Source organism: Felis catus, chromosome C1 (assembly GCF_018350175.1).
Source record: "Felis catus isolate Fca126 chromosome C1, F.catus_Fca126_mat1.0, whole genome shotgun sequence".
NCBI classification, from domain to species: Eukaryota; Metazoa; Chordata; class Mammalia; order Carnivora; family Felidae; genus Felis; species Felis catus.
The window spans coordinates 159,490,165-159,507,132 of NC_058375.1; the positions used below are offsets into that span (position 1 = coordinate 159,490,165).

General features: G+C 41.7%; 2 long non-coding RNA genes across 3 annotated transcripts in view; one reads left to right on the forward strand and one right to left on the reverse strand.

Annotated features, from left to right (window-relative positions):
- Positions 1-443: 443 nt before the first annotated feature.
- On the reverse strand, positions 444-8,002 carry LOC123379169. The gene is made up of 2 exons (XR_006583274.1): positions 6,588-8,002; positions 444-772 (listed from the first exon to the last, which is right to left on the reverse strand). It is a non-coding gene; the product is annotated as an uncharacterized LOC123379169 (long non-coding RNA).
- Positions 8,003-9,049: 1,047 nt separating this feature from the next.
- The window catches only part of LOC109502725, a 35,627-nt gene continuing 27,708 nt past the window's right edge, over positions 9,050-16,968 (forward strand). For both annotated transcript variants that reach the window (XR_006583272.1, XR_006583273.1), the window contains exons 1-2: positions 9,050-10,125; positions 10,985-11,071. This is a non-coding gene — a long non-coding RNA (uncharacterized LOC109502725). The remainder of the gene's footprint in view (positions 10,126-10,984; positions 11,072-16,968) is intronic.

Below are 16,968 nucleotides of genomic sequence, written 5' to 3' on the forward strand. Positions count from 1 at the left end.
TCTCTTTTTCCTATTTGCATCTTGGAGTTCCATTCATGCAGTCATTCGACACATGTTTTCTTCCTCTGTCGCAGCCACCATTCTAGGCACCGGGGTTACAGTAGAGTGCGTGGCAGACAAAGTTTCCTTCTAGTAGGGGTCTTACAGCATTTGGCATCTGTGGTATCTGGATACTTCTAAGATCACAGAATCGTGCCTCACTGCTGCTTATGCTTGAGCAGTGGGCCCAATTCACTTTCTCAGGAAATACGTTTTGGTGCTGGATTGTTAGGAAATAGGGCCCATTTTCTACAACATTCTATTTAGCTATAATAATACTATTTCACTCATTTGGAATACAAGGAGTTCTCTATTCAGCACACACAGGGGTTAGATAAAAGTCCTTTGTAATGAGCATCCTGACTTCACACGTAACTGTTGTAGTAAACAGAGTCCCACGGGGAGATGATCACAGTCACTTTATTCTATCTGCCACTGTTCCTTCAAATCCTCTCTGTGGTGTGATTCTTTCCACGCCCCTGTTTGCATTCAGGTCAATCCCAAAGCTTTGCTGGCCTCTCAGTTATAAGAACAGTTTCGTCTCAGCAACCAAATGTCCAGCTCAGTGTAGTAAGACTTCACGTTTTTTATACAACAGAGACCCTCCCTCGGCCTGACAGTGTTTTAGGCTGCAGTCCCGTAGTGGCATGGGGAGAGGAGCTGGTGTTCAGATAAGGTCAGCTTCTCTTTTTACTCTTCAGCTCATCTCTGCTCCCTAGCTGCTGCGTTTCCCCTAGAGGCAGAGGGATTAAAGTAACAGAGGCACAATTTTAGGTAGCTGATAAATTCTCATCTAGCATCAGGGCCTCTGGTCCATGAGAGTTTTTTTTCTCATGGGACCATGAGGTAGGGAGGGGGTGGAATGGGGATTTTTTTTTAATTAAGGTAAAGTCAAAGATACAATAAAATTTGTTCTTTATAGGGGCGCCTGGGTGGCGCAGTCGGTTAAGCGTCCGACTTCAGCCAGGTCACGATCTCGCGGTCCGTGAGTTCGAGCCCCGCGTCGGGCTCTGGGCTGATGGCTCAGAGCCTGGAGCCTGTTTCCGATTCTGTGTCTCCCTCTCTCTCTGCCCCTCCCCCGTTCATGCTCTGTCTCTCTCTGTCCCAAAAATAAATAAACGTTGAAAAAAAAATTAAAAAAAAAAATTCGTTCTTTATAGCGTACTGTGTATAGTGTTCTGCGAGTTCTGACAAACCCATTCAGTCACATAACTACCACTACAATAAATTTCCCCACGTCCCTTTGTACGCACCACCTCTCCCAATCCCTAATTCCTGGCAACTTCTGGCTTGTTTTCTGTCCCTAGGGTTTTGCCTTTCCCATCATGTAAATGGAATCGTATAATATGTAGCCTTTTGAGTCTGGTTCCTTTCACTTAACACAATGCATTTGAATCCATCCATGTTTTGTCTGTATCACTTGTTAATTCCTTTTATTCCTGCATAGTGTTCCATTTGTATGGATGTGCCAGTGTGTTTATCCATTTCCTCACAGAGGGAAATTTGGGTTGTTTGCACTTTGCGGCGATTAAAATAAAGTCGCTCTAAATGTTAGTCTGCAGACGTGTGTGTGAACATAGGTTTTCGTTTCACTTGGGTAAATGCCTCGATATAGAATTGTTCGATCATATGGTAAGAGTGTGTTTAACTTTACGAGAAACTGCTCTACTGTTTTCCAAAGTGGCTGTACTGTTTGGCATTCTCACCAGCAATGTACCAATTTTCCAGTTGCTCTGTATTTTCGCTGACAGTTGTTCTTATAAATTTTGACAAATTTTAGTCTTTCTTTTTTTTGGTTATGGCTTTATTGAGATATAATTTACATAACCATATAATTCACCCCTTTAAAGTGATAACTTCCTGGCTTGTAGAATATTCCCAGAGCTCTATATCCATTATCACAATCAATTTTAGAACATTTCTATCATCCCAAAAAGAAGCCTTGTACCCATTAGCAGTCATTCCTCATTCCCATACAAATATTCCCTCTAGCCCCTGGAAACCACTAATCTACTTTCTGTCTACAGATTTGCCTTTTCTAGACACTTCATATAAATGAAAACACACGAAGGTGGTCTTTTGTGACTGACTTCTTTCACTTAGCGTGTTTTCAAGGCTCATCCATGCTGTAGCATTTATCACTACTTCATTCCCTTCATAGCTGAATAATATTCCATGTAGAGATATACTACATGTTTTTTAAGTTTATTTATGTATTTTGAGAGAGAGAGAGCACACGCAAGTAAGGGAGGAGCAGAAAGGGAGTGAGAGAATCCCAAGCAGGCTCTGCAACGTCTTCACAGAGCCTGAGGCAGGGCTCGAACTCCTAAACCCTGAGATCATGATCTGAGCCCCTGAGCCGAAGTTGGATGCTTAACCGCCTGAGCCACCCAGGTGCCCCTATACTCCATTTTATTTATCTATTCATCAGTTAATGGACATTGGGGTTATTTCCACTTTCTTGGTCATTGTAAATGATACTATTAGGAACATTTGTGTGCAAGTTTTTATATAGACACACGTTTTTGAACTAATAGTGGTATCTTGCTGTGATTCTCATTTGCTTTTTTATGAAACACTTTTGATGAAGTCAAGGTCTTTCCTCCCGAGACCGCTTAGGGCTCATGCTCAGCACTGGCCCCCTTGACAATCTACCCTGTCCAAACCATTTGTTGGGAGCCCTTCTCCTCATGCCATACTCTTGGATGGTGTCCCTTTTATTTATAATCAGTGTGTGGGGGGCCCCTGCGTGGCTCAGTCTGCTGAGCATTTGACTCTTGATTTTGGCTTAGGTCATGATCTTCTGATTTATGGGGTTGCGCTCCACTTCAGGCTCTGCCCTGAGCATGGAACCTACTTGGGATTCTCTCTCTCTCTCTCTCTCTCTCTCTCTCTCTCTCCCCCCCCCCCGCCCTGCTCCTGATCCACACATGCATACACTCTCTCCCTTTCTCTCTCTCTCAAATAAGCTTAAAAAAATCAGTATGTGGAATATATAAGGAGGGTTTTGGTGTGGTTTTTTGTTTTTACTTTTCTTTTAAACAGGCAAGTAAAGGATAAATAATAACAGAATACTTAAGTACCCACTTCTCAGCCAAAGAAATAAAACATTATCAGTACCTTAGAGCTGTCCAACCCATCGTGAACCCTTCTTACCTGGATGTTTCCTCTTTCCTGAGAAATAATTGCTATTCTTTTTTTTTATGTTTTTTTTTTTTTAATTTTATATTTGAGAGAGACAGAGAGACAGAGAGCGAGCAGGGGAGGGGCAGAGAGACGGAGACAGAATCTGAAGCAGGTTCTAGGCTCTGAGCTGCCAGCACAGAGCCAATGCGGGGCTTGAACTCACAAGCAGTGAGATCGTGACCCGAGCCGAAGTTGGACGCTTAACCAACTGAGCCACCCAGGCGCCCCAGAAATAATCACTATTCTGAATTTTATGTTAATCACCTTGTTTTTCTATGTAGTTTTACCACATGTATGAGTCATTATTGTTTAGTTTTACTGGGTTTTGTACTTTATAGAAATAGAGTAATACAGAATACAAGTAATTCTATGGTTTGTCTTTCTATTCAATGTTATGATTTTGTAGGACCAGAGCTAACCTATAGGGGGTCTTTGTACAGTTAAAGAAATTAAAAAGGCACCGCTCCTCCCTTCAGGGACAGGCATCCCTGTGCTAGTGTAAAGCTTGGCACATAGAGCATGGAATAAATTTCCGTGCCTACTGAACCCATGGCCACAGCTTGCAAACACAGCCTTACATAGTAGCTTCATGTTGTTGAGATTTACCTTTGATGATGGTTCCAGCTGGGATTCATCCACTTTTATGACTATTCTATTGTATGAATATACTGCAGTTCGTTTATCCATTTGATCAGGGGCGGATATATGAATTTTTTTCCAGTTTCCTGCCTTTAGGGCCAATGTTGCTATGAGCATTCTTGTACTTGTTGGCTGGTGCACATGTTAAAAAAAAAAAAATTCTAAGGCTTATGCCAAGAAGTGAAATTGCTGGTTCACATTGCTGAACTTTACTGAGTAAAGCAGAGTGGTCATACCAAGTTGCGCATCAACCAGAAGTGCATATTTTTCCATAACCTCACCATCATTCGCCTTAATATTTTTGCCAGTTTGGTGAGTATGAAGTAGTATCTCGTGGTATCTGTCTTACCCTGATTAAAAATGAGGCATCTATTCACATTTTTATGAATTATTTGTGTTCTCCCTTCTATGAAATGCCTAAATCATGCCCTTTGTCAATTTTCAATTGAGTTGTTTGTCTTTTTCTTATGATATTTACAAGTTCTTTATACATTCCAAGTAACTAATCCTTTTTGATTATATGTTTGGCAAATAGCTTCTCCTAATTTGGAGCTTGCCTTTTCATCTGATTAATGGTCTTTTTTGAGATACATAAGTTCTTAAATTTAATGTAGTAGAATTCATCAGTACTTATCTTTACATTTTCTGCATTTTTTGTGTCTTAAGAAATTCTTCCCTAACCTAAAGTCACAAAGATATTTTCATATGTTCATTGGCTTCTAAGTATTATCATTTTATTTCACATTTAAGTCTTTAATTTGTCTTGAACTTATTTATTCATTTTTTTTGTATCTGGCTCTTCTTCAAGAGTGAGAGCTATTATTAGCCCTTTACTCTTTCACATAAATTTCCATATAATTTTAGAATCAATTCATCAAGATCCCCCCCCCAAAAAAAAACCTATTGGAATTTTATGGAATCTGTGGATCAGTTTGAAGAACATCAGCATATTTTCAATATTGAATATAGTAACCATAAGCATAATACATATCTCCATTTAACTAGGTCATCTTCAGTGTCTTTCAATGAAGTTTTACAATGGACATGCACGATTTTTGATAGATTTATTCCTAGGTGCTTTATAGTGTTGTTATTGTAAATGGCATCTTTTTTTTTGTTGGAGTATAATTAACATACAGTATTATATTAGTTTCAGGTGTACAATATATGACTTAATGATTTTATGTTACTCAGTGCTCATAATGATAAGTGTATTCTTAACCCCCTGATCTATTTCACCCCAAAATGGCATTTTTTAAAAATTACATTCTCTAACTAATTGTTGCTGATGTATGAAAATGCAATTGTCTTTGGGGTAATGATTTTGTAACCAGAAAGCTTGCTAAAGCTCAAATAACTTTAGTTCTTTAGTGTTTTCCAAATTGAGAAATATACCATCTATGGATAATGACAGCTTTGTTTATTCCTTTCTGATCCTTATACCCCCTTTCCTTGATATGCTGCACTGGCCAGGATACACAGTACAAAGCAGAAAAGAAGGGTTGGGAATGGGCACCCTTGCCTTAATCCTGATATTAGAGGGAATGCTTTCATTGGTCACTATTCAGTTTTGTTTCCTTTAGGTTTTTTCATAGATGCCCTTTATTGGGTTAAAGACATTTCTTTTTATTCCTAGTTTGCTAAGAGTTTCTATAAAAATAAATGTTTAATTAATGTGGAATTACTCATAAACAATTTGTTTTCCATGTCTTTTTTTTTTTTTTAACTAAAACAGTTGACAATTTTATTTTCACATTTCACAGCACAAATGAAAATTGTTTTTTGATTTTTTGGTTTTTTTTTTTTTTTGGTCCACTATTCCCCTACCAAAATCATTCTCTCTTTGATAGGAAGAGGGAAGAAGTCTTCCTTGTCATGTTGTTAGAAAACACCCAGAGGGGTGCCTGCGTGGGTAGCTCAGTCAGTTGGGCCTCAACTCTTGATTTCGGCTCAGGTCATGATCTCACAGTTTGTGGGTTTAAGCCCTGTATCAGGCTCCCTGCGAAAACACGGAGCCTACTTGGGATTCTCTCTTTCCCTCTCTCTCTGCCCCTCCCTGCTTATATGTGTGTGCTTGCTCTCTCTCTTTCAAAAAGAAAAAAACCAAACATTAAAACAAACACCCAGAGTCACAGCACCATGGTGTCCTGGTGAAGTAGAACAAGTAATATAAAATGGATATAAAGAGGCTCCGGCTTCAGGGGCTTGTGTGGCTCAGTCGATTAAGCCTCCGATTCTTGGTTTTGGTTCAGGTCATGATCTCTGGGTCATGGAATCAAGCCCCGTGTAAGTCTCCACACTCGTGGAGCCTGCTTGGCCTCTCTCCTGCTTTCTCTGCCCCTTCCTCTCTCAGTCTCTAAATAAATGAATAAACATTAAAAAAAAATTTTAATTAAAAGAGGCTCCTATCTCTCCTTATCTATCTGATAGAGTCATTTATTTATGAGAGTAGAACTGCTCATAAGTTACCCAGTTTTTATGGGTTTTTTATTGCTTACCCTGAACATTACCATTTGAAAAGTTAATAATTTTACTCCTCATGAATCATATAAGAGCATTAGAATACTTTTACTCTGATCATCATCCTCCCAATATATATGCCATTGTTAGTATCTTAGGTCTCTCTTTTTTAACAGTACAGTCTGTATATTATTAATAGTTTTATTCGATAGATTTTTGCTTAGTTATATACACATATTTACCACTCTATTTATGCATGATACCTTCTTCCATCTCAGACCTTCCATTTGGGTAATTTTCTTTTTCCTTGATCTGCATGCATTTGAACTTTTCTTTATTGAAGCCTTTTAATAGCCCCTGTCTGAGAATGGGCTAACTTTACTTCCTGGACATCATTTGTGAGGCTGGCTTAAAAGCACATGATCCAAGTGATTTGCTGCTTGAAGCTGGAAAGGGTAACTATTAGATAAGGCAGACTTTGTTAGGCAGGAAATGTTTCAGTCACGTCAAGGGGCCCTGCTCCTAGGCATTATGGGGACTCTGTTATCTCTTACAGATACAGGAAGTCAGATACATGCATCAGATTTACCTGCAAGAATCTTAAAATCCTTGAATCTGACCAAATGATGTAAAGCAACAAAAGGGATCTCGCTATATTTTGAGCTGCAGAATACAAGGTTTATAATACAAGGTTGCTTTAGTATTCCAATAAAACCACTTTCAAAACGTCTCCTGATTTCCTCAGCCTCCATAATCAACATCTGTGTTTTATGTTTGCCTGGCCTCTGGTTGTTTGTTTTTGTTTTTTTTTTTTTCTGATCACATCACTCTAATTTTCCTTTGACAGTGTAATTTGAAGGGATGAGACCATTCCCTGATTCCAGAGATCGCCTGACTCAGATATGAGATATGGCATATCAGGGCATTCCATCCCCTGGACCATAGGGATGGACACTTGACCCTAGACAGGCTGAGGAGATTCCTGAAGTGACGTCATGAAGCCCCAGACAATAAGGATTCCATGAGTAAAGCAACATGTGAGAAGCCCGAGGAATCTTGGCCTTGACATAACAGATGGAACGGGGGCCCCACTTTGAAAGCCTACCCTATGTTCACCCTAAGATTCTTTACTAAGGCTGAGTTTGTCCAAAGGGCTATATTAGTTTCCTCTTCTTACTGTAACTACTACAAATGTAGTAACTTAAAACAACATAAATTTACGTTCTTACAATCCTGGAGGTAGAAGTGAATTCCTTCTGGATGCTCTAGGGGAGACGGTTTCCTTGCCTTTTCCAGTTTTTAGAGGCTGTCTGAATTCCTTGGCTCATGGCCCTGCTACACATCTTCATCTTTGACTGTCCTGCCTCCTTCTTTCCATTACAAGAATGCTTGTGATTACATCAGACCCACCTAAATAACCCAGGATAATCTCCTCATCTCAAACTCCATAATCTAATCGCATCTGCAAACTCCCTTTTACCATGTAAGGTAACATATTCCACAGTTGAGGGATAAGGACACGGACATCTTGGGGACATCCGTCTATGGGTTGGATCCACCATGAGTTAAATGTGGATTAGGGACCAAGGTACCTCCTGACAAACTTCATCTGAGGAGAAGAGATAGTTAATGGTCCAAGAACAATAATTTGGTATGAACGGAATCTCTTAAATTCAACAGAGAAATGTCTTATTAACAGATTAATTTTTGAAGAGGGAGACTTTTGATTATTCCTAAGAACTACTATCAGAAATCTGACGAGGAGGTGCTGAGAAGTTGTTTCACTACATACTGTGAGTCATTTACAACATAAGCTGGCATGACTTTGTAGCCACATAACAGAATGGGATCCGCACGAGGATGTCAGGGAAAAGGCCATGCCTTAAGTCTGGATCTCACATTATTGGATTAAGTTTGGCTTCAACAAAGACTCTAATGATGATGGCTTCAAAGTGGTTAACTTTCAAGGGTATTTCTTCCCAGTCATAAATACATTTCAAGACTCAAGGGAAGAGAAAAGGGTGAAAAAGGACGGTGCTATCCGCTGCCAGCGCGGCAGGTGCTTCTGCTCCAATGCCAGGACTACTTGGCCGTCAGGATGCTCCTCGGGTCACTCCAGCAGGCATGAACGGAGGAACAACAGGCACACCACATGGCAGGAGGATGTGGCTGGGTGAGTGGTTTCAGACTTTGCCTGTGCTCCTGGTCCTCAAAGCATGTGTGTGTTGAGGGAAAGGAAAGAAGGCATGAGGGATGGTCTTGTACTCTGTAGTAGGCTTCTGAGTGAGGTTTTTCAATTTGTCTCCCAATCCGTGTTTAGATCCAACTACAGAGTCAAGAAGCAGTAAGACCGCATTCTAAAGAGAACTGACCACCATGAAGTCACTCCCCTGCTCACAGCTTACACAGAGGTGGTAGAAGTGGCCCTTCTAACACTAGCCGCGGCCTCAAACAAGACTTCTGACCCCACCACCTCCCCAGAGGGGACAAAAGGACTTTGTCAGGGCTGTGCTTTGGGGCCCAACACCCCCAGAGAAGATGGAGCCTGGCAGTCGAGGGGGAGGAGGCATCCCAGAGGAGTGACTCGGCTCACGGTCCCGCCCCTGCCACGTCAGGTCCCTCCCCACACAAAGTCTGGTGAGACGGGAAGTGGACTGAAGAGCTGGACCTGGGCTGCCTGATGAGCCTCTGAAGCCCGGGAGGTGAGGTGAATCGGGGCAAGGGGAGTGTGAGAGGACCAGGCCTGACCTCGGGGGTGGGTACGCAGAAGGACCCTGTCGTGCTCCCAAGGGATAGCGTTCCCAGCGAGACCGCGTGGAAGGTTCTAGAAATCGCCAGGGAGCATGCGCCAACGGCGCGTAAGGCTGGCCACAGACCGAGTTGGGACATGCACTTCCCCTTGGAGTCTCGCTCTCGGCAGCAGCTCTGGATTTGGGTGCGAGTGTATGTTGTGTAGAGAAGCAGGTGGAGGGGTTGCTGAAGTAGTGACGCCTGCTGCGGGTTCATTGTGGGTGTTAAAACTGCCCTGTGTCTCAGTCGTGAACACTAGTTGAAAATACACGACCGTGTAAAATAAAGTCTCTGGGAGAAAATATGCCAACTTGTAAACAGTGGTTATTTTTAGAAGACAATTAAGAGTGACCTTTTTAGTGTTAAAAAAAAAAAAAAAAGCTGGACTGTCGTTTACTAATGGAGAGTGATGAGACAGTTATGGCTTGTAAGCTGTCGCTGAAGTGTCCATCGCGTAGTGAGAAAAAAGAGGTTCAACAATTGGGACCAGAGAGTGAAAGACCAACAGAACAGTTTCACGTTTTCCTCCGCTGAATTAGGATCGTTCGAAAATGCTTACAGTGAATTTACTAACAGATTAAGCACCAAGGACCTTACTTACCCCCTGATAGTAGGCAAGCTACCCTACCCTTTCCTACGAGGGAAAAAAGCCCTGGAGACAGGACTGTTTCCACAAATGACTTTGGAGAACCAAAACAAAGGAAAGAGCATGAAACTGGCCCAACCATTTTGTGAGCAGATGAAGTCAAAGAACTTCCACTAGATTCTTAAGCACTTACACATTGGAAGGAAGGCGCAAAAGGGGTCCAGTCAAGGAAATGGCTCCATGTGCCACGGCGTCAGGGTCCTTTCCCGATTTAGTGGAGTGGCCATGGCCTGCAGATGCAGGAGAGCATATCCCAAGCCAAGGCTGGCTGGGCAAGCGCCTCCTTGGGCCTTTGGTGTATCCCAGCAAGAACCACAGAGGGAAGGAGACCTGGAGAGTGCACCCCAGTCTGGCTGGAGGAAATGGTGAGTTCCCCCTGGGACCTGAAGGACAGCACCCCTACCTGCACTCGGGGGAGTGTGGGGGCTTTCAGAACTATCTAGGAAGCATTTGAGCAGGCCTGGAGTTCCCTCTGATAACAGATAGGGGTAGCCCCAAAGATACTGGGTTTTGCTAGTAATGCTGTGACCCTGTTTTTACCCATGTGGCCTGGGAAAACGGGTTACAGAGAATAAGCTGCTATAAAGAACCCAGAGACAAAATTCCGACCAGGAGGGAGCCATGCCCTGTATCTGGGTAGCTTCAGTTTTTACTTTGTGGGAGCAAATTCACAGGCTGAATGGCAGTGTGCTCATTGCCTGCACCAGTACTCGGGCACCCCAGAGTCCCTGTAGGTAAGTCCTGCTGAAGGGATAGTAGACATTTTCTTCTGCCACTGCGCTGCCTTCCAAAGTCAATTTAAAACAGAACAAACATAAAAGAGAGACAGAGAAAGGGAGGAAGAAGAAAAAGAAAAGAGAAAAAAACAAACCTTTGGCTAAGCTTAGTTGTGGGCCTTGGAGAAAATCAGCTGAAAGGAAGGAATGGAATGAGGTGAGGGTTACTGGTGCTCAGCAGGCTCCAATTACAACCCAGTGGCAAATTAAACTAGTTTGGCAATCGTTTGGGACTTAAGATAAAAGAACAGCCTTCTTGCCTTACTCCGGTCAGGGGAGTCTGAGAGAAGCTGGAATCCTCCAGGGAGGAAGAAGTAGAAAGGTGCTTTGTTTGAATGTTAGTTTTAGGATTGGAAGTCGTGGGGGTGGTGATGATGGTGAGTGGAATAAATAGAAAGGAAAAGAGAAAAGCAAAAGAACACTTCCTTTGTGCTTTTTATTTTAACAGGAAAGCTTTGCGTCTTCAGACTCTATAGACGCCACCTAGTGGGCAAACAACTCGTTCACACTCAGCACGCAACTGTGGCTGGCCCAGGTTTGATATTTCATATTTACTTTGCTTCACCTGCCAAATGCAGGGGTGTAAATGGTGTTTTAGTCCCTCAAAGGCTGCCATCCATTGGCGTAGAGGCAGCAGCTGATTTAGGCTAGTGGAAAGTGGCCCAGGAGTGCCAGGGACCCCTGAGAGCTGGGATAGACACAGGGAACTCAGCAGCTGCCAGACTTAAGGCAGGAGTCTGGAACCCAAGAGGCAGAAGACTGTCCGGGGTCTACAGCTGTCGGTGGTTAGCAACAAGCTGAGGGCCTGGAATCTGGGGCATCTGATGCGGTAGGTTGGAACTCTTAAGGCAGAAGTCTGACATTTAGAAGGTCATTATTATTTCAAGACAGTGGCACCAGCTGGCAGAAATACAGTGGTGAGATTCATCCTAGGCAAGGACTGTCCGCTGACCATTCTGTATTTTATTTCAATATGGGTACATTCTGGGTCTGGAAAAGATTTGGGCGGACCACAGGAGCCTGGGCATAAGGAATATTTCAATCAGTCTGAATTTTTTTAAGTTGAGGTATAATCAACATACAACATTATATTAGTTTCAGAGGTACTCCGTGATTTGACATTTATTTTTTATTTTTTTTTAAATTTTTTTAACGTTTATTTATTTTTGAGACAGAGAGAGACACAGCATGAACGGGGGAGGGATAGAGAGAGAGGGAGACACAGAGTCGGAAGCAAGCCCCAGACTCTGAGCCATCAGCCCAGAGCCCGACGCGGGGCTCGAACTCGCGGACCACGAGATCGTGACCTGAGCCGAAGTCGGACGCTTAACCGACTGAGCCACCCAGGCACCCCATTGACATTTATATATATTATATATTTGTAACCACCACAGTAAGTCTAGTTAAATATCTGCTACCTTACATGGTTAAAATTTTTTTGTGATCAGAACTTTAAAGATTTATTCTCTTAGCAGTCTTCAAATATGCAATACAGTATTATTAACTATAGTCACTATACTGTACCTTACATCCCAAGACTGATATATTTTGTAACTGGAAGCTTGTACCTTTTGATCCTTTTACCCATTTTTCCCATCCTCCACGCCCTGCCACTGACAGCCACCAATCTGTTCTCTGTATTTATGAGCTTGGGTCTTGTTTTTCAGATTTTACATATAAGTATAGTATTTATCTTTGTCTGACTTACTTCACTTAGCATAATGCCCTCAAGGCCCATCCATATCATTGCAAATGGCAAGATTACCTCTTTCTTATGGCTGAATAAAACTCCAATGTGTAGTTATACTACATTTTCCTTATCCATTCATTCATCCAGTGATGGATACTTCCATGTTGTAGGTTGCTTCTATGTCTTGGCTATTGTAAATAATACTGCAGTGAACATGGGAATGCACATGTCTTTTTGAATTTTTCTTTGTATAAATATCTAAAAGTTGGACTTGCTGGGTCATATGGGAGTTATACTTTTAATTTTTTTTGTTTTGAGGAAACGCTGTACTGTTTTCATAGTGTCTGCACCAACAATGCATTAGGGTTCCCTTTTCTCCACATCCCTGCCAATGCTTGCTATTTCTTATCTTTCTGATAATAGCCATGCTAACAGGTGTGAGGTGATACCTCATTGTGGTTTTGGTTTGCATTTCCCTCGTGATTCAAGATGTTGAGCATCTTTTCATATACCTGTTGGCCACCTATATGTGTTCTTTGGAAAAACATCTCTTCAGATCTTCTGCCTATTTTTTTTAAGTTTATTCATTTATTTTTGAGAGAGAGAGAGAGAGAGAGAGAGAGCGAGCATGAGTGGAGGAGGGGCAGAGAGAGAGGGAGAGATAGAATCCCAAGCACGATCTGTGCTGTGGCCCAGAGCTAGGTGTGGAACTCAAACTCACGAACCACGAGATCATGACTTGAGCAGAAGTCGGGTGCTTAACTGATTTTTAAATCTGATTGCTGGGGCGCCTGGGTGGCTCAGTGGGTTGGGCGTCCAACTTCGGCTCAGGTCACAATCTCGCGGTCCATGAGTTTGAGCCCCGCGTTGGGCTCTGGGCTGATGGCTCAGAGCCTGGAGCCTGCTTCCAATTCTGTGTCTCCCTCTCTCTCTGCCCCTCCCCTGTTCATGCTCTGTCTCTCTCTGTCCCAAAAATAAATAAACGTTAAAAAAAAAATAAAAAAAAATCTGATTGCTATTGTGCAATGCTATCTGAATGCTATTGTGCTGTATGAGTTGTTTATATATTTTGTATATTAATCTCTTATTAAATGTGTGATTTCCAAATATTTTCTCCCACTTGGTAGGTTACCTTTTCATTTTATTGATGGTTTCCTTTGCTGAGCAGAAGCTTTTTAGTTTGATATAGTCCCACTTGTTTATTTTTGCTTTTGCTGCCTTTGCTTTTGATATCAAATCCAAAAACTCACAGCCAAGACCTATGTCAAAGAGCTGACTGCCTATGTTATTTTCTTGGGGTTTAATGGTTCCAGGTCTTACATTCAAACCTTTAATTCATTTTAATATCTGTGTATGGTGGAAGGTAGTTGGCCAGTGTCACTTAAATTGAGTTTATGGCATTTACAATCAAAAGAATCCCAAATAATACAGTTGCTAAAACCTACTGCTAAGGGCTATGGAGAGTGCTGGTAGTCAGAACTAAAGTGGCAGTAAGGCAGTAAACATGATCACTCTACCTACCTGCCCATAGCCCCTTCTAAGGGACTGTCCTGCCTAAAATATCCTGATGATCTAAGCATGTTATTTCAACCTAAAACTTGGCCAACAGCAGAGTCTTGATCCCAGGATAGTTAGGATAGGTTAGGTTGTATTGCCTTAACAAGTAATATCCACAGTATTAGTGGCTTAGAAGACTGTGGTGGAGAGAGGAGTGATGAACTGGGTTTATTTCCTGACCATACTCCATGTCCATGACATGCCAGGTTGGGGTTCCTCTCCAAACTGTCTTCCATTCCAGACATGTTTTAGATGCAGCCCCCTACTGGAGTATTGCTGGTCACTACAGCAGAGGAAAAATATGGCTGAGATTATACAAAACGTTGAATTGTCAAATCAGACCTCCAGGGAGCCTTAATCTTAGCCAGTACTAACATGTATTGATTATTCAAAAGACACAGGCAGTCCTAAGATACAAATGAGACCTGGAGAAACTTGGGCATGCCAATGCAGTTTTTCCTTTCTGTATTAGGACACACTCTTGTTCAGATTTAAAATTTTAAGGAAGGCTTCACTTGGAAAAAGGCAGACTTTCAGTTATGAAATGTATACAGTTTATATTCTAATCATTACACAGCTTATTGACAGTTTTCCAGTGTCAGTAAATGCATGCCCCAGAAATGCATACAATTCAGATTTGTTTACCTTAAGCAATCAAGACAAATCTCCTACTAAAAACATTCCATAGGTGATGATTCTCTATGTGTCATCAGGAGGTGTACTTAGCACATTTACAAAGAGTAATTCCTTTCTTTTAATCCTCTCTACCACCTGTGTGTATCCCAAGGAGAAGGAGAACTGTTTGCAGGCCAGCTGCTAGCCTCTTCTTTTCTGGTGATGAATCATGCTTTGGCTCTTAAAGGCTTCTACATGGAAATTAAGCAGATCACTTTTACTTACATTTCACTGGCTAAAGCAAGTCCTATGGCCAAGCCTGGGATCAAGATGAAGGGGAAATATAATCCTTCCTCAGGGAGGGGAACCAGATATTGTTGAACAGTTATACAGTCTACCACAGGCAGCCAATCCACGTTCAGAAAGGGAGACACTGATATACAGATTTGCCTTGTATTTGGGTGATGCTGACTGCTGGCAAAGATAAACCTCTTAATTTCAGGTGTTTAATAAGAAATGCTTATTTCTTTTTCACATTATAATTCAACATGATATTTGGCAGGTAGCTTTCCACGTGGTAATTCCAGATTCTAGTCTCCTTCCATATAATTACTCCACTCCCCCTTATGGCCTTAGAGTTCTCTTCCAGGGAAAGAAAGGATGAAGAAGTGAGAACAGGTGCTTCTGAAGAGCTTTGGTTCATAAGTGACACACAGTTTCACCTACACTCAAGGTTGACTGTATTCCCAGACTGTAAGGCTACTTCCCAACCACGACTCTACACAGTGGAGAGGAAACAAAATCTCTGGTGGAAGCCAGCCATCTCTGCTGCAAGCATAAAACATGAGGCTAGAAAGGCCTTCCTCTTGGAAATATCAACTGGCAAACACTAAAAGAATTTTCTAATTTGTGATGGAGCTGTAGCTAAAGGAATATATCCGTTAGAATTGGGTTGAGTTGTGGATGGGGGAGGAGGAGGGAGCAGCTTTAAAAAGAAGTTTGGTGTTTTTTTATGTAAAAGTCCAAAAATGACCATCCCGGGTCTAGGGTCATGGCTTGCTTCATGAAGATGTCAGGGATCAAGGACCCTTCTATCTTATTTTAGAAGGCATGGCCTCCATTCCCAAGGAAAGGCTTCTTCCCAGTTCCATGTCCAGCCATCTGTCTATGGCTGTCTAACCAACAAGAAAGGATAAAGAAGGGAATAAAGGGCTCATACCTCCTGTCATTTTTTTTAAAGGTTCCTGGAAATCACCCTAAGATACTTGTGTTCATATTCCACTGGCCAGAACACAGTCATATAGCCAAATCTAGATTCAAGAGAGCTGGAAAATGTGACCTTTACTCTGGTAGGCCAGGTAGTTAATAAGTTAACTGCTGGGGAAAGAACTGCTCTTTTATTTTTTATTTTATTATTTTTTAATAAAGCCTAATGGATGGGATTGGACATGCACAGCTAGTCACCTTGCAGATTAACCTTAATGAGCAAGACTTAAAGATAATTCGGTTGCTTTTCACAATATAATCACAGAAAATTTGAATCTTTCCCTGTCATGCAAAACAGCATGATTGGTGGAGTGGGGATCTAGGTACAACGGTATATTAGTTTCTTAGGATTGCTGAAGCAAAGTACAATGGACTGAATAGCTTGAACAATAGAAATGTATTGTCTCACAGCTTTAGAGGCTAGAAGTCCAAGATCAAGGTGTTGGTAGGGTTGTTTCCTCTCAGGGGCTCTGAGGGAAGGATCTGTTCCAGGCCCTCTCTGGCTTGCAGATAGCTGTCTTCTACCTCTGTCTCTTCTTATCATCGTCCCTCCACACATGTCTGTCTCTGTGTCCAAATGCCCCCTTTCTTACAAGGATCCTGTCGCATTAGATTAGGGCCCATCCTAGTGACCTCGTTTTAACTTGTTTTCTTCTGTATAGATGTTATGTTCTGAGGTACTGAGATTAGGATTCCAACATATCTTTTTTGGGGAGACACAATTCAACCCATAACAAATAGTGGAGGATGGGATGGCAAGAACCTTTATAAATAGCAATGTTTAATATTTAGTTTAAATGTTCCATTCGTGTATTTTCAAAATTATTTAAATTAAAGTTAGTTAACATACAGTGTAGAATTGGTTTCCAGAGTAGAACCCAGTGATTCATCACTTACATATAACACCCAGTGTTCATCCCAACAAGTGTCCTCCCTAATGCCTATTACCCACTTAGCCCATCCCCCTACCCACCTCCCTTCCAACAAACCTCAGTTTGTTCTCTGTATTTAAGAGTCTTTTATGGTTTGCCTCCCTCTGTTTTTATCTTATTTTTCCTTCCCTTTCCCTGTGTTCATCTGTTTTGTTTCTTAAATTCCACATATGAGTGAAATCATGTATTTGTCTTTCTCTGACTTATTTCACTTAGCATAATACATTCTAGTTCAATCCACGTTGTTGCAAATGGCAAGATTTCATTCTTTTTGATTGCCAAGTAATATTCTGTTATGTGTGTATATATACGCACACACATCATCTTCTTTATCCATCAGTCAATGGACATTTGGGCTCTTTCCACACTTTG